The sequence below is a fragment of the Salvelinus fontinalis genome, chromosome 2 (assembly GCF_029448725.1).
Source record: "Salvelinus fontinalis isolate EN_2023a chromosome 2, ASM2944872v1, whole genome shotgun sequence".
NCBI classification, from domain to species: Eukaryota; Metazoa; Chordata; class Actinopteri; order Salmoniformes; family Salmonidae; genus Salvelinus; species Salvelinus fontinalis.
Window position 1 is genome coordinate 27,993,076 of NC_074666.1, and position 19,172 is coordinate 28,012,247.

General features: G+C 40.7%; 1 protein-coding gene across 1 annotated transcript in view; it reads left to right on the plus strand.

The window, feature by feature from the left end:
• The first annotated feature begins 743 nt into the window (after positions 1-743).
• The window catches only part of npas2 (neuronal PAS domain protein 2), a 76,487-nt gene continuing 58,058 nt past the window's right edge, over positions 744-19,172 (plus strand). The window contains exon 1 of the mRNA XM_055869528.1: positions 744-927. The gene's annotated coding sequence lies outside the window, so the exon portion shown is untranslated. The remainder of the gene's footprint in view (positions 928-19,172) is intronic.

Sequence of the window (19,172 nt, forward strand, 5' to 3'; positions counted from 1 at the left end):
GGCAATAAGGTTAGACATAAAAAGCAAATAAGTGTTAAGGTAGTGACACAATATCAGTCCATTCTGCAATTTCAATAATTTACTGCGATGGACGTTTGCAAGTCGCAGAAGCCCTGTACTTGCAAAATAATGGTTGTTGTGTAACTTAGTTGGCTGCTGGGCACGCGTCAATTTATGGTGCTTTCACGACAACTGGGAACTCAGAAAAATACGAGATCAAATCATAACGTCATTGATATTCAAGTCGCAAAGTCGGAGCTCTAAAAAGAGGCCCAAAATCCAGAGTTGGAATTCCGAGTTGGATGACTATTCAAAATGATTTTTCCAATCGGAGTTCCCAGTTGACGTGAACGCACTGAAATTAGAAGTCGGAGATTTTCGAGTTCCCAGTTTCCAGTTGTTTTAATGCAGCATTAGAACTAAGGCTACAGCACTATGATGCATGCATAAATCGGAAAAATAGCAATGTGATAAAAATGGGATGAGGTCGTCCTGAAGCACTAGATGCCAGATGGCCTCGATCATTACTGCGAACGAATTGGCTGAATAGTGAATGTTGTCCATAATTATAGGCGATGACGTTGGCGGGCTACGCTTCAATGGCAATGAACTGAGGATATGCGCTCGTGCCGGACGCTCCTCCTCCCTCCCCTACTGTAGCGAATCTGGACACGACGCGCTTGGTTAGGGCACTCCCTGTAGCTCCTTTTAAGGTGCGGCGACGGCTGATGATGTAAATTGTGAGGTGTGTGGTTTGGAAAATGAACATCAGCAGAGAAAACACTTCGAAGTATCTCATTGCCTACAGAAACGGTGCCAGTTACATAACACTATTTAATGGTAGGAGTAGGAGTCTAAAAGCATTGTTGTATTTCTCGGATGGGATTTTCAAATCGGAATCGTCCCCTCGTTGCTGCTTTACATTAAGTAAGTTAATGCATTACTTTTACTCACTTACAGCAAGTTCAAGCGTAACCTACATTGAGTGGAGTGAGTGACATCTGGCTAAGGTTGATCGAAAGTTGTTGTGTGTTCCAATGTTCCATTGATATGCCGGTGCATGATAGTCTATGGTTTTATATAGTCGTGCAGTTGTCGGGAATGGGAACTTCCAGGTGATTTCACGGTTTTCTATTAGATTACCTAATTTGACAGGCTAGACCAAGTTATTTTTGATTTTTCATCCAGTATTAAGAATAAGGCTGCACGTTTTGGATGTGTTGAATAGCCTGTAGTCTACTTGGAAATACAGTAGGCTATCCATGCGAGCCAGACCAGTCGTGGAATTATAGTTTTGGTCCGATATAAAAGTTACTTCATTCTGAAATGTTGATCATGACCACACTGTCAGGAGAGCACTCCTTACAACATCTAATGTATGTAGGTTAATCACTAAAAGAGACATTGTTATGTAACTCATGACTCATGAAGAAGCATGAGCCAGTTGCAGTGACGTCACGCCTCAGATGTATTTATTAAAGAAAGGAAACTAAATTTACCCGTGCTGCGCAGTTGTTCTAGGCGTCAGGAGAAAATATTTGCAACGAAAGCTGTTCATCCTTATGAGAAAATGTAGACTTATGATTGCGTGGTACGATTGATGATGATGATGGGGACTCTTCTCCACTCACACCGATCCTGAATGTATATCAGACTCTCAGAAATAGTGCTGGCTTAGTTCAGATAATGGATATTATTCACAAATTCAATCTATGATGGCAAAAAGTTTGTGGTCATCGTTGAATTACTTCAACACACACTACAATCATGTGAGACATTATTTTGAAGACATCACATTATTCAAGTTTCCATTTGCCTTGATACTGACGATTTGATGATTTTTGGCTCATAATGATCCTGATAAAGTGTTCAAGGAGCCAGGATTGGTAGCCTATGTTGATGGTTTTACTATTGGTCATCTGGTCTGTGATGAGGCTGGTCCCATGTGGTCAGGTTTTTGGTTGCCACGAGTAGGTGAGGTGAAGTAATGGTGAAGTGAGGTAGCTAAGCTTATTTTACTGAGCCAACCCACTAAGAGTTAGACTTAACTCAAGAGATACACTGTCTGCCCTCTACAGGCTGCCATCTCTTTTTCGCTTTCTTTGCCTCACTCATCTGTCCATTTTTATATATCTCTCCATGCGACTTCCCCTTCCATCATAGATACTTCTACTATAGAGTACCACAGTATGAGTCATAATACGCATAAAACCTAGCGGTCAAACGGAAATGGTTCCTATCCTATTTCCACCATTAATTTTTCCCTCTGGGGATTTTAGAAACACTTAAAATAAGGGTCGTGTTTTGTGTAGGCTTACCCTGGTGTGATGTTTTGATAACCGTGTAAAACTCTCTTGTGCAACTTTTAAATTGACACAGTACCTGTTAGAAAAGGTGTCAGCTAGAGATGACGTGCAGGAGCTTGTAGGGAATTGTAGTTTTGCATGATGTCTACTTTGATTCTAATTAGCATTTTCAAATATACCCATTACCCAGTAAGTAAATCGAGTAAATCGAGCCGAATATACAGTACCAGTCAAAAGTTTGGACACACCTACTCATTCAAGGGTGTTTCTTTATTTGACTATTTTCTACTTTGTAGAATAATTAGTGAAGGCATCAAAACTATGAAATAACACATATGGAATCATGTAGTAACCAAAGAAGTGTTAAACAAATCAAAATATATTTTACAGTTGAAGTCGGAAGTTTACATACACCTTTGCCAAATACATTTATACTCAGTTTTTCACAATTCCTGACATTTAATCCTAGTAAAAATTCCCTGTCTTAGGTCAGTTAGCATCACCACTTTATTTTAAGAATGTGAAATGTCAGAATAATAGGAGAGAGAATTATTTATTTCAGCTTTTATTTCTTTCATCACATTCCCAGTGGGTCAGAAGTTTACATATACTCAATTAGTATTTGGTAGCATTGCCTTTAAATTGTTTAATTTGGGTCAAACGTTTTGGGTAGCCTTCCACAAGCTTCCCACAATAAGTTGGGTGAATTTTGGCCCATTCCTCCTGACAGAGCTGGTGTAACGGAGACAGGTTTGTAGGCCTCCTTGCTCGCACACGCTTTTTCAGTTCTGCCCACAGATTTGTGATAGGATTGAGGTCAGGGCTTTGAGATGGCCACTCTAATACCTTGACTTTGTTGTCCTTAAGCCATTCTGACACAACTTTGGAAGTATGCTTGGGGTCATTGTCCATTTGGAAGACCCATTTGCGACCAAGCTTTCACTTCCTGACTGATGTCTTGATATGTTGCTTCAATATATCCACATAATTTTACTTCCTCATGATGCCATCTATTTTGTGAAGTGCACCAGTCCGTCCTGCAGCAAAGCACCTCCACAACATGATGTTGCCACCCCCGTGCTTCATGGTTGGGATGGTGTTCTTCGGCATTCAAGCCTCCCCCTTTTCCCTCCAAACATAATGATGATCATTATGGCTGTCACACCCTGACCATAGTTATCTTTGTTTTCTTTATTATTTTGGTTAGGTCAGGGTGTGACATGGGATGTATGTGTTTTGTCTTGTCTATGGGTTTTGTATGTTTATGGGGTGTTTACTAGTCTAGGTGTTTGTATGTCTATGGTTGCCTAGATTGGTTCTCAATTAGAGGCAGCTGTTTATCGTTGTCTCTGATTGGGAACCATATTTAAGCTGCCATATTCCGTTGTGTATTTCGTGGGTTATTGTCTATGTATTTGTTGCTTGTGTTCTGCACTTTATATATATAGCTTCACGTTCGTTTTGTTGTTTTGATTAGTTTAAGTTTGTTTGTTTAAGTGTTCTTCATTTCGTTATTAATAAATAGAAGAATGTATTCGTATCACGCTGCGCCTTGGTCCTCCTCTCTTCCTCCATACAACGAACGTGACAATGGCCAAACAGTTCTATTTTTGTTCCATCAGACCAGAGGACATTTCTCCAAAAAGTACGAGCTTTGTCCCCATGTGCAGTTGCAAACCGCAGTCTGGCTTTTTTATGGCGGTTTTGGAACAGTGGCTTCTTCCTTGCTGAGCGGCCTTTCAGGTTATGTCGATATAGGACTCGTTTTACTGTGGATATAGATCATTTTGTACCTGTTTCCTCCAGCATCTTCACAAGGTCCTTTGCTGTTGTTCTGGGATTGATTTGCACTTTTCTCACCAAAGTACATTAATCTCTAGGAGACAGAACGTGTCTCCTTCCATGCTGGTTATCTGTGCCTTGAATTCTAAATAAATCACTGACAGTGTCAGCAGCAAAGCACCCCACACCATCACACCACCTCCTCCATGTTTCACAGTGGAAACCACACATGCGGAGATCATCCGTTCACCTACTCTGTGTCTCACAAAGACACGGCGGTTGGATCCAAAAATCGCAAATTTGGACTCATCAGACCAAAGGACAGATTTCCACCGGTGTAATGTCCATTGCTCGTTTCTTGGCCCGAGCAAGTCTCTTTTTCTTTTGGTGTCCTTTAGTAGTGGTTTCTTTGCAGAAATTTGACCATGAAGGCCTGATTCATGCAGTCTCCTCTGAATAGTTGATGTTGAGATAAGTCTGTTACTTGAACTCTGAAGCATTTATTTGAGCTGCAGTTTCTGAGGCTGGTAAATCTAAAGAACTTATCCTCTGCAGCAGAGGTAACTCTGGGTCGTCCCCTCCTGTGGCGGTCCTCATGAGAGCCAGTTTAATTTATAGCGCTCAATGGTTTTTGCGATTGCACTTGAAGAAACTTTCAAAGTTCTTGAAATGTTCCAGATTGACTGACCTTCATGTCTTAAGGTAATGATGGAATGTCGTTTCACTTTGCTTATTTGAGTTGTTCTTGCCATTATATGGGTTTTACCAAATAGGGCTCTCTTCTGTATACCACCCCTACTGTGTCACAACACAACTGATTGGCTCAAAAGCATTAAGAAGGAAAGAAATTCCACAAATGAACTTTTAACAAGGCACACCTGTTAATTGAAATGCATTTCAGGTGACTACCTCATGAAGCTTGTTGAGAGAATGCCAAGAGTGTGCAAAACTGTCATCAAGGTAAAAGGTGGCTACTATTAAAAATCTCAAATCTCAAATATATTTTGATTTGTTTAACACTTTTTTGGTTACTACATGTTTTCATGTGTTATTTCATCGTTTTGATGCCTTCACTATTATTCTACAATGTAGAAAATAGTAAATATTAAGAATATCCCTTGAATGAGTAGGTGTGTCTGTCACGGCCGTTGAAAGAAGAGGACCAAGGTGCAGCGTGACGAGCGTACATTTTCCTTTATTAAATCAAAATGACTCCGAACAAAACAACAAAGACTACAAAACCAAACCGTGAAGCTACAGGCAATGTGCCCTAAACAAAAGTAAACTTCCCACAAAGACAGGTGGGAAAAAAGGATATCTAAGTATGGTTCCCAATCAGAGACAACGATAGACAGCTGTCCCTGATTGAGAACCATACCTGGCCATAACATAGAAATAGAAAATCATAGAAACACAAAACATAGAATGCCCACCCCAACTCACGCCCTGACCAAACCAAAATAGAGACATAAAAAGGATCTCTAAGATCAGGGCGTGACAGTGTCCAAACTTTTGACTGGTACTGCATTGATAAAAGTCACCTTGTCCAAGAGAGATTTACATGGTTATCAAAACGTCACGGCAGGGTAAGCCTACACGAAACACAGCCCTTATTTTAAGTGTTTCTAAAATACCCTATTGGAAAAATGAATGGTGGATAAACAATTGGAACCATTTCCCTGTTTTACAGCTAGATTATATGAGTATTATGACACCTCCAATGTGGGGCTCTATAAGGTCTTCCTAGCAAAGCTGTGTCATGGCAGTATAGAGGGTCAGTTCAAGTCTTGGCTATTTTATTTATTTATTTAACTAGGCAAGTCAGTTAAGAAAAAAATATATATATTATTTTCAGTGACAGCCTAGGAACAGTGGATTAACTGCCTTGTTCAGGGGCAGAACAACAGATTTTTACCTTGTCAGCTTGGGGATTTGATCTTGCAACCTTTCAGTTACTAGTCCAACGTTCTAACCACTAGGCTACCTGCTGCCCTATAAAGGTTGAAAATATACAACATGCTTTTTATGAGCTTTTAGAACAGATGTAGTGAGCTCTGTTAAAGAGGTGATGCCATAACCTTTACTTTCACAGAGCTCCTTGACAAGTTTTTTTTTAATCGAAAGCTGTACAGAGAGGAAATGGGAGTCTCTGCACCTTCCTTATGCTGTAGAGGGTTTTCACGTCTCTCTGCCTGAAAATATGCTGTGTGAACGTTAGGTAACTCATGACACGCAGCCTCTGCTGTTACGGAGCCTGCTGGAGGGAAAGTAGGTTACTGGGCCATGTCCTGCAAGCTTAAACTGAACGCTAGTTGGAATATCGCTGGAGATGCTAAGTGTGACTAGCCATGCACGAATGGAGCAGGTCCATGTAAAAGCAAAGTCATTTTTTCCCCTGTACTCTGTCCCTTTAAGAAAGACTCTCTTCAAGGCTTTGATGAATGTTCAACTCATGATGGTTCATTTCAACCACACAATAAATTTGTGAAACATGACTACAGGTTTATTTCATAGAGGTCTCGAGATGAGCAGTGAATTCACTTTATGCTTAGGTCTAGCTGTGAGCAGTGAGGATTGATTGCGCCGCACCATTTCCTGTTTCTATAATGTACCTGAGAATGTTTCATTATGTACTCTTTCAATGGAACGTACCTACTGGTTGTTTTTCATTGCATAAAGGCTAACCTGAGAAGAATGTCTGTATTGCTGAAGTGTTTTTATTATTTTGTTATTAGGTGTAGTTGTTAAAGTGAAACATCAAGTTCAACTCAAGTGTGCTGGCTGGAGTTTTTCTTTTTAACGGGCAGTTTTATATCACCAAAAATGTCCATTTTGTGAAGCACATTTTAGCATTGTGACACCCAGGTGAACTCCTCTATTTTGGGACATCAGTGAGGATTTAGCCTACTGCATCGGTTCCCAACCTTTTCAGTTCTGAGGACCACCAAATCATCGTTAGTGGCTCTGATTGGACAGTGCATTCTGCTCAGCAGCAATTCAGGACACAATCCAATCATACCTGCACTTCAGACAAGTGACTGCAGAGAAATAGCAACATTCTTAATCCAGTGTAAATGCAAGTGTTAGGTAAAAAAACACATCCAGAGAATGATTTGGAATGGATTCGCTTGATTAAATCAGCCAGACTGTGGTCAGACAGAGACTGTGCCATGATCCTTTATGTCACGGACAGGTCAGGGATAACCCCAAGGTTATCATAGCTTCACAGGCCAGTATAAGTCAATAGTTAGTGATTTTGAGTACATTTTTAACCTCCTTTACTTCTATAATTTGAAGTAAAAATAAAGGCAGTCACGTTGGCAGTGAACAGCTGTTGCACAGCAAGCATCTATTTACGGGCCCCTCTTCACTTGTTAAATCACCTAGTGGTTGTAGTATGTTTCTTTGGGACACTGACAATGGAATGTCACATGGGTGTCAGCTGCACTGTTCCACATTAGATATCAACATAAACATGCCTCCTATCACCAACGTCATGCATTTATTTGATGGTTGGTTTCCTTATGTCCTCAGGCAGTGACTGACATTAATTGACCTGGACACCGGGTGCTTGTTTCCTGGAAATTTCTTTGAATAGGCAAATATTTGTTTCATTCATTTTTGAAGGGGATTACTAAGCCCTACTTTCGGCACCTAATTGGAATGGATGTAAGAGCAGTAATTAACATGTAACTTCTGTACTGAAGTGACAGTCAAGTGTGATGCATCTATCAACAGGATAAGAATATGACGTACTTATAATCACCTCATGAGCAATTACGCTTTGACTCAGTTTTCACTTTATGTCATATTGTATGTCCAAATAAAAAACATTGATTTCAAAGTTTAACAAACCATACAAATCTATGCACAAAGACTACTTTTAACAATTTCCACTGAAACATTTACAAAAACGTATTTAGGGGAAGAACTGTGCAGAAACAAACTTTGGTAACGGAATCGTGTTAAAATCTTCCTCATGTTTTTATGCGACCACGTTTTCAATTTTTTTTCAAATATCTGCTCCATATTAAGATGTCTGCAGAAAGAATGGGGTGTCAGCTATGACATGGCACCTTGAGTTATTGAACTACAATAAGAAGTGGATTTACAGCCGGTGATAAAAATACATTATGGGTCCCTGATCTCTAATACACAGAAATGCATAATTATGGATATGAATGTCATTCTCCTCATGTTTCACAAGTGTGGACATCGCAGCGTAGCATAGCTGTACTCTTTGTATTGTACTGCACTACTGTATTGTACTGTACTCCACTGTGCTCTACTCACTGTACAGTGCTGTACTGGACTGTGCTAACCAAACTTGTTCAGTCCGGTCCGTCCGTGGACGTTAACATCAATACCAGGTTGGGCTGATCAAATGTAAACTACTTTTCAACGTCAATGGATGTCCGGTGTCGGTAGGTGCTCAGTGGGCGAGGATGCTGGTTAACGTAAATGGAAAGAGAGAGGGCTCATGGGAGGTGTCAGTAAGAGCTAGGACCGGTGACATTAACTGGAGAGTGAGAGTGAAAAGGCAGAGAGAGAGAGAAAGCATGAGAGAGAGAGAGAGGGGTTGTCTAGACTTAGACTGTTTTAACATTCTTGGTTTGACCACTAGATGACAGAAAGACAAAGAAAACAGTTATGAGCTCAACATAACAGTATGGCAGTGGAAGGGAGGACAGTAGCAGGTTTGATTTTTTGGGGGGGTATTTCGTTACCAATTTGGTAACGAAATTACGAGTTTTAATCACTTAATAATTCATAAAAATAAGTTGATATCATTAAAATCACTAACTAATTGGTAGGTCTACCATTGCTTGTTACTTTTGTGAACTTTTATTATCCTCCCTCATGAGGGACAGAAATTAAAAACTATCTTAAAGATATGTGGGTTTTTAGTAATGGAATTATAAGGCACCAGGCAATATGTCTTAAACTTACTGAAGGTAAACAATGTCTTAAACTAAATACAACTGTTGATATTAGTTGGCAGGGGTCTTTACTAGAGGTCGACCGATTTATGATTTTTCAACGCCTATTATTATTGGAGGACCATAAAAAGCCGATACCGATTAATCGGACGTTTTTTATATTTGTAATATTGACAATTACAACAATACTGAATGAACACTTTTATTTTAACTTAATATAATAAATAAATAAATTCAATTTAGTCTCAAATAAATAATGAAACATGTTCAATTTCGTTTAAATAATGCAAAAACAAAGTGTTGGAGAAGAAAGTAAAAGTGCAATATGTGCCATGTAAAAAAGCTAACGTTTAAGTTCCTTGCTCAGAACATGAGAACATATGAAAGCTGGTGGTTCCTTTTAACATGAATCTTCAATATTCCCAGTTAAGAAGTTTTAGGTTGTAGTTATTATAGGAATTATAGGACAATTTCTCTCTATACCATGTGTATTTCATATACCTTTGACTATTGGATGTTCTTATAGGCACTATAGTATTGCCAGCCTAATCTTGATAGGCTTGAAGTCATCAACAGAGCTGTGCTTCAAGCATTGCGAAGAGCTGCTGGCAAATGCAGGAAAGTGCTGTTTGAATCAATGCTCACGAGCCTGCTGCTGCCTACCACCGCTCAGTCAGACTGCTCTATCAAATATCAAATCATAGACTTAATTAGAATATAATAAACACACAGAAATATGAGCCTTGGGCCATTAATATGGCCAAATCCGGAAACATATCATTTAGAAAACAAAATGTTTATTCTTTCAGTGAAATATGGAACCGTTCCGTATTTTATCGAACGGGTGGCAACCCTAAGTCTAAATATTGCTGTTACATTGCACAACCTTCAATGTTATGTCATAATTATGTAAAATTCTGGCAAATTAATTACGGTCTTGTAAGAAATGGTCTTCACAAAGTTCGCAACGAGACAGGCGGCCCAAACTGCTCCATATACCCTGACTGCTTGCACTGAACGCAAGAGAAGTGACACAATTTCCCTAGTTAATATTGCCTGCTAACATTAATTTATTTTAACTAAATATGCAGGTTTAAAAAATGTTTACTTGTGTATTGATTTTAAGAAAGGCATTGATGTTTTTGGTTAGGTACAATGTGCTTTTTTCGCGAATGTGCTTTTGTTAAATCATCACCCGTTTAGCGACGTAGGCTGTGATTCGATGATAAATTATATTCAATGAAGGACAAGCTAGTTAAAGTAGTAATATCATCAACCATGTGTAGTTAACAAGTGATTATGTTAAGATTGATTGTTTTTTATAAGATAAGTTTAATGCTAGTGTAACAGTATAACTTTAGTACGTCCCCTCACCCCGACACGGGCGCGAACCAGGGACCCTCTGCACACATCAACAACTGACACCCACGAAGCGTCGTTACCCATCGCTCCACAAAAGCCGCGGCCCTTGCAGAGCAAGGGGCAACACTACATCTAGGTTGCTGAGCAAGTGACGTAACTGATTGAAACGCTACAAGCACGTACCCGCTAACTAGCTAGCCATTTCACATTCGTTACACTCACCCCCCTTTCAACCTCCTCCTTTTCCGCAGCAACCAGTGATCCGGGTCAACAGCATCAATGTAACAGTACAACTTTAAACCGCCCCCTTGCCCCGACACGGGCGCGAACCAGGGACCCTCTGCACACATCAACAACGGTCGCCCACGAAGCATCGTTACCCATCACTCCACAAAGGCCACGGCCCTTGCAGAGCAAGGGGCAACACTACATCTAGGTTGCTGAGCAAGTGACGTAACTGATTGAAACGCTACTAGCACGTACCCGCTAACTAGCTAGCCATTTCACATTCGTTACACTCACCCCCCTTTCAACCTCCTCCTTTTCCGCAGCAACCAGTGATCCGGGTCAACAGCATCAATGTAACAGTACAACTTTAAACCGCCCCCTCGCCCCGACACGGGCGCGAACCAGGGACCCTCTGCACACATCAACAACGGTCGCCCACGAAGCATCGTTACCCATCACTCCACAAAGGCCACGGCCCTTGCAGAGCAAGGGGCAACACTACATCTAGGTTGCTGAGCAAGTGACGTAACTGATTGAAACGCTACTAGCGCGTACCCGCTAACTAGCTAGCCATTTCACATCCGTTACACTAGCTAGCAACTTACCTTGGCTCCTTGCTGCACTCGCGTAACAGGTTGTCAGCCTGCCACGCAGTCTCCTCGTGGATTGCAATGTAATCAGCCATAATCGGCGTCCAAAAATGCAGATTACTGATTGTTATGAAAACTTGAAATCGGCCCTAATTAATCGGCCATGCCGATTAATCGGTTGACCTATAGTCTTTACATGAACATCGTTTTTTAAAATGTATTTCTCATACCTTTTTAAGACTTTTTCTGGTAGATACTTTCTAAAACCCATTTCCATCTGTTTATCCACAAAAGAAAGCCTTTACTTATGCCTAATTGTTAAGATTGAAAATAGTTGACAAATTTATATATGCCTTCTTTTCCCCAAAATATAGACTCTTGGCTTTCATTTGACACCCAAATTGATATTCTTCTATGAACTTCACAGGTTGGGGCTCATGTGTCCTTTTCGATGGAAATGCCCTCATGTAAATTATATTCTTGTGATTTTGGTGTCCCCTGCTGGGATAGGTTGAGGATACAACTACAGATGTAGGATCTTAATTTGATCACCCAGTTGCAGGATCATTTTTTTATCTTGTAGTGTATTTGAGGTTTAAAAAGGCTTCTCAAGTTTGTAATTTCCACTTTGAAATTTCAGACTTCATTTTCAGTTACAAAAATGTATCAACCCCTACAAAAATGTCCATTAATTATAATCCACATAATAATTCACATATCCTGTTGCTTATTATTTTCCTGCTGTAGCAAACGTGCTCATATTAAGATCCTACATTTGTATTGATCAGTTATAATTAGGTCACATCTGGAATACATGATTCATTAATCATTCCCATGCCTCCTTTTTTGAGGCAGTGGGCCCAGGCTGCATCTGTCACCAGTGTGATGAGTAATTAAAATAACAGCTAGCATGAACTGGAGATTTTCTATGAAAGCTGCCTCTACTGGCAATTACTTGTAACTGAACTATGGCAACCTCAGTTGATTCTTTGTAGATTCCTGGAATTGAATTTAGGTGAATTGATAGCTTGTATAAACCTCTTGAACAGTGATATATTATAGAGAGTAAAGTACTGTAGATGTACATCTTTCCCCTACTCTTTTATGTCCCAATGCATAGTGATAACATTTTGATAAAAAATAAATCATAACCAACCAAGCTTTTTTGGAAAGTCAGTCATGGCACCTCCACTTCTTTCAGCAGTGGGGAATATTCTTTGCGTTTCACGTTTTGAAGAGGAAGTGTAACAAAGATGAGATCAAGGTTCACATGCTGATAATTACCCCAGTTGATAAGACATGACAGACTAAACTACAAGCATGACACAACACAATCCTATCAAGCTATGGATTATATGACATGTACTACTTAGTGCTTGTCATATAAGCAACAAATAGGCATTCCTGCTACTGTCAGACAACTCATATTCATCTAACAGATTAAACATATGGTGAAAATATAGCCATGCAAATCTAGAGGTAGAAAAGCTTGACATGATAACCTAAATACAGTGCTTTCGGAAAGTATTCAGAGCCCTTGATTTTTTCCACATTTTGTTATGTTACAGCCTTATTCTAAACTGGATAAAAATATTTTTTTCCCCCTCATCAATCTACATACAATACCCCATAATAACAAAGCAAAAACAGGTTTTTAGGAATTTTGTGCAACGGAAATATCACATTTACGTAACTTTTCAGACCCTTTACTCAGTACTTTGTTGAAGCACCTTTAGCAGCGATTACAGCCTCGAGTGTTCTTGGGTATGACGCTACGAGCTTGGAACACCTGTATTTGGGGAGTTTCTCCCATTTTTCTCTGCAAATCCTCTCAAGCTCTGTCAGGTTGGATGGGGAGCGTCGCTGCACAGCTATGGCCACTCAAGGACATTCAGAGACTTGTCCCAAAGCCACTCCTGTGTTGTCTTGGCTGTGTGCTTAGGGTCGTTGTCCTTTTGGAAGGTGAACCTTTGCCCCAGTCTGAGGTCCTGAGCACCCTGGAGCAGGTTTTCATCAAGGATCTCTCTGTACTTTGCTCCGTTCATCTTTCCCTTGATCCTGACTACTCTCCCAGTCACTGCTGCTGAAAAACATCCCAACAGCATGATGCTGCCACCACCATGCTTCACCGTAGGGATGGTGCCAGGTTTCCTCCAGACGTGACACTTGGCATTCAGGGCAAAGAGTTCAATCTTGGTTTCATCAGAGCAGAGAATCTTGTTACTCATGGTCTGAGAGTCCTTCAGGTGCCTTTTGGCAAACTTGAAGCGGGCTGTCATGTGCCTTTTACTGAGGACTAGCTTCCGTCTGGCCTCTCTACTATAAAGGCCTGATTGGTGGTGTGCTGCAGAGATGGTTGTCCTTCTGGGAGGTTCTCCGATCTCCACAGAGGAACTCTGGAGCTCTGTCAGGGTAACCATCAGGTTCTTGGTCACCTCCATGACCAAGGCCCTTCGACCCCGATTGCTCAGCGGCCAGCTCTAGGAAGTGTCTTCCATTTTAGATTGATGGAGGCCACTGTGTTCTTGGGGACCTTCAATGCTGCAGAAATGTTTTGGTACCCTTCCCCAGATCTGTGTCTCGACACAATCCTGTCTCGGGAGCTCTACGGACAATTCCTTCGACCTAATGGCTTTTGCTCTGACGTGCACTGTCAACTGTGGGACCTTATATAGACAGGTGTGTGCCTTTCCAAATCATGTCCAATCAATTGAATTTACCACAGGTGGACTCCAAGTTGTAGAAGCATCTCAAGGATGATCAATGGAAACAGGATGCACCTGAGAGCAATTTCGCATCTCATAGCAAATGGTTTGAATACTTAATAAGGTATTTCTGTTTTTTCTGTTTAATTTTGCAACATTTCTAAAACCTGTTTTCGCTTTGTCATTATGGGGTATTGTGTGTAGATTGAGGATTTTTTTAAATTTAATCCATTTTAGAATAAGGCTATAACGTAACAAAATGTGGAAAAAGGGAAGGGGTCTGAATACTTTCCAAAGGGACTGTATGTCAGGTGCAGTATGTCATTAAGCAGAAAATCCTGGTGATCCTGTGTGCTGTAGTAGTACTGTAGCATTCCTTGGTGTACTTGGCGGCGGCTTCATTCGCCCAGTGGAACTATGTTGCACATGACCCTTGAGAGTATGTCTGGTATTCATGTCACCCTCTTTAACCTTCTTACTGTGACAGACGAAATGTTCAGCTCGGGTTATAACTGCCAGAACAGACGTCATTAGCCTCTCTGCTGATGTCGCTCATCTCTGGTCCACAGCACACTGTCTTTGTACTCACTAGCTACAGGCAGAGACCTACTAGGGCATGACAAGACACTTAATTGCTTTACCTTTTATGTTCCTTTCTTCCGGTTGTTCAAATATGATTAATGTTTTGTGTGTCAGCATCTCGCTTCAGAGAATCCATGGAAATGAGTTAGAGGAAATGGCATAACATTTCTCACGGCATTGTTTTTCCCCATAGCACAGTAAGCTGTGGGGGGGTTACTATAGGTAGATGACCTGGAATCCTCAAACATACTGTGATCAGTGCAGCTTGTTCATACGATCGTGGAAGTGTCCTCCCACATAATGAGTCTAGTTAACTTAGAGGTGAATTTACTTCAATCTGAGTGTATTTTAATCCCTGACCGTGTGGAAGACAGGGATGCCTTCTGTATATCTGGGCTATTATTTTTTTCTGGAGTGTCTATTCTCATGTCTGGTTGTGATAATCCTGGCTGCTTAGGCTTTACCGGAGTCTCCCAAGGCAAAAGGTCACAGTCAAGGGTTGGGTGTGGCTTCACTGGTGCTCTCGGAAGAAGACAGTTTGGTTTCACAATCTGAGTAGGCCCAGCCCTTCAGATCTTGTTCTCAGGGTGTTGGTTGTGTGTCTATTACTGACGTAATCATTTGTTTGTGGTACGGAATACTACAATGTACAGACGGTCCGTGGATTGTCTGAGGCGCCACTCCCTGAACATTAATAAATTAGCAATTGTCTAAGTCACTGTACAGTAGAGCAGTGCTTCCCAAATGTTTTCACTCATGCCACACCTGAAAGCCCCTACCTCTCTGCCAACCCCTTGTACCCCACAGTTTAGGAACCACTGCAGTAGAGTGTAGGTCTGACAACTCCCTGGTATGAACTAGAAAAAAGTATTTACACCTGTTCATACATTTTAATGGATCAGGATACTGCAAATGTAATTTTTACAGGTTATAAACTTTTACTCACGTGGGTTCAAATGTCAAAACTGTGCAAATTCTGTGTACACATGTCAAGAGTGAGACATGTATATGTCTGACTGGTTATCTTAAACAGTTTCTGGTGAAAGCATTGGGATTCCCAGACCAGACTCGAGGGAGGATTAGGAGATGCGCTAAACTCTTACACAATGAGGAAAATGAGGTAGCAATTGACAGGAATAGGATGATATTTTTCATGGGTAGTTTGCTTTCACTCTCAAAGCTGTTCCAGTGTGCTTTGCTTCCAACTGTATCAGCTGCATCTCTTAAATGTATGTGGTTTATTATAATGATGGTGACGATGATGATACTTTGTCAGCCTAAAGTATCTCTTCAGGGTATTGTAACATAATCAGTGGCTTTCTGCAGCCAATAATTGAATTAAAGATGTAACCTCCTCTCAGAGCTTGTGTACACAAAGTGTGAGCTGCATGGTCCTTCCACCCGTGCCCTAGAATCATGACCTACATATCTGCTCACACACCGCTTTAGGTAATTGTCATCATGTAGGCCGATCATGTCTTTTGCTCCTGAGCAGGACGGTATAAGAGGCCTGTTCAATCATAGGACTGATGATTTATTTATTTTGTGGTGTATGCTTAGCAGTTTGTTAAACTGTAATAAATGTCTGAAATCTATGTAGTGTAATAGTGAAGAAGTATTTAATAAAAAATAAAAACATCTTTACCAAGCTACATAAATAATAATATTTTGTTTTTAAGTTGAGTATTATTCAAACGGTCACTTTTTATATACATGCAAAAAAGCAGAGTCCATTGAATGTTGGTATAAATTATTTAACTCATGTTTATTCACCTGGTAGTTTTAAAGTAATTGATAAGTTGCAAAGACATTTGCTTTAGGCCCAGTTCATAATGAAACCCTTTGATTAATTGATTTAACTGATGTTCATTTATAAATTATAACATTTGTACAGGTACTCTATTAGCTCGCTCTCTGAATTATTGTTGAATCTGAACATGTCTTAATTGATTGAACCAGATTAGTACAATCAAGCATCTCAGAATAAGGCATTCCTTAGAGTTATCTGAATTATATAGGGCGGCAGGTAGCTTAGCTGTTAAGAGCGTTGGGCCAGTAACTGAAAGGCCGCTGGTTTGATTCCCCCGAGCCGGCTAGGTGAAACGTCTGTTGATGTGCCCTTGAGCAAGGCTTTTAATTGCTCCTTTAAGTCACTCTGGATAAGAGTGTCTACTAAAATCTATGGTTTTGCTGTTACCAATAGATTATTTATGAATATTTACCTTTGGATGTATATTTTTGCCACGTAATGATTGTTCATTTCTTGGTCAATGACTATATTCATGTCACTCATCATTTTGAAGATAACAAATACATTGATTGCATGCTTTGTAGGCTGCTTGTTTACTTATTGTAAGGTCCATTAGTGTCAAATGCAGTTTATGCTTAAGCAAACCATCCAGTTACTTTCTGTTAAGCTGCATGATAAGATCAGATATCCTCAGTTTATCTTGATGTGGAATATGTAAACATACTGAGCATATGCAGTTCATGCATGCATGGCATGAAATTAATTCTGAGGTACAGTCTGGATTTGATTTGTGATTTTTAGACCTGTAAGCTGCTCTCCACTCGCATGATACCTGCTGCCTCAAGGCTTCCAAAGGTGTCTCATTTGGAAACATTGTCTACACAATAGATTTCAGACGGTCATAAGGACAGGATGACCTTTTGCCAGATGAGATGGGACATGGGGCGTTTCATTTTGCAAAGAAAGAAAAGCTATGTTAAACAATGTTAAGCCTTGTGAACGTCAATTACATTAAATATTTATCAACAATTTACTCTTAGTTTTGCCAACAATGATGATGAGGCTACATTTAAAAGGTTTAGGTTAGGATTGCATCAGACTTTAGAAAGCCAGTCCTCTGTAGAAAGCCAGTCCTCTGTAGAAAGCCAGTCCTCTGTAGAAAGCCAGTCCTCTGTAGAAAGCCAGTCCTCTGTAGAAAGCCAGTCCTCTGTAGAAAGCCAGTCCTCTGTAGAAAGCCAGGCCTCGGTCTTGTGGAAACAAGGCCATTCTGAGACTAACTTCCAATAATTTTGTACCTATGGTAGGACTCTGCTTTGAGTCAGTGAGTTGAGGGGAAGAACTGCGTTGGCTGATGGAAAAGAGAGGACCGCATGCGTTTCCACCACACAATGTTTCCATGGGAACACAGAGAGAACCGAAGTACCACAGCCTGATACATTTTATTTTATTTAACTTTTATTTTGGCAGGGATCATGCAGATGAGCCCAGTAATTAATGACAGTCAGTGCTTCAAATGACGACTGTGATGACATCACGACACCAGCATCACAGATGCCTGCTAGAGGCAGTTTGGCTCAACATCTCATTGATTGCAATGTTAAAAGACACTCTCTTTTTTCTAAGATCTGAGGGTAACAGCTGGGCTTTAGGTACAGCTGTGACACACGCTGCAGTCCCTCAATTTATTACGTAGAAGGGGACCATTTATGAACACTGAGTGTCATCCCATTATCCAATCGCCTGACCTACATAACAGAGGAACTAATCTCTACGTAGGCGGATGGTGAATAATGCAGTAAAATGTGGGTGATCTTTATGAATCATAAATGCCTCAGACTTGTTGGCCACTGGCATAGGACAGTTATTTCAGTGTGATACAGCATCATCGTCCTGGAATCAGTTCACTCTGGGATCATCATGCAACAAGGGTACATTTTTGACAAGCATGAGTGAATGTTTTTTTCGGTTTTACTCTGATAACCTTATTTTAATCAAAACTATGGTCAATATACACTACATGGCCAAAAGGATGTGGACATCCCTTCAAATTAGTGAATTTGGCTATTTCAGCTACACCCGTTACTGACAGGTGTATAAAATCGAGCACACAGCCATGCAATCTCCATAAACAAACATTAGCAGTAGAACGTCCTGTACTGAAGAGCTCAGTGACTTTAAACATGGCATCATCATAGGATGCCACCTTTCAAACACATCAGGTCGCTCTGGATGGGAGTCTGTTAGATGACTGAATGTAATGTAAATGCTGGACGGCTTCACTGCAAGTAGATTCTATGTTTTAATATTCAATAAAAATAAAAAAAATAAAAAAATTGTTCACCATGTGCTATGCCACATGTCAGCTGGAGTGGTGTAAAGCTCGCCGCCGTTGGACTCTGGAGCAGTAGAAACGTGTTCTCTGGAGCGATGAATCACGCTTTACCATCTGGCAGTCCGACGGACCAATCTGGGTTTGGTGGATGTAAGGAGAATGCTACTTGCCCGAATGCATAGTGCCAACTGTAAAGTTTGGTGTAGGAGGAATAATGGTCTGGAGCTGTTTTTCATGGTTCGGGCTAGGCCCCTTAGTTCCAGTGAAGGGACATGTTAACACTACAGCATACAGTGACATTCTAAACGATTCTGTGCTTTCAACTTTGTGGAAACAGTTTGTGGAAGGACCTTTCCTGTTTCAGCATGACAATGCCCCTGTGCACAAAGCGAGGTCCATACAGAAATGGTTTGTCGAGGTTGGTGTGGAAGAACTTGAGAAGAACTGCACAGAGCCCTGACTACAACCCCATCGAGTACCTTTGGGATCAATTGGAATGCTGACTGTGAGGCCTAATCGCCCAACATCAGTGCCCCTACCTCACTAATGCTCTTGTGGCTGAATGGAAGCAAGTCCCCACAGCAATGTTCCAACA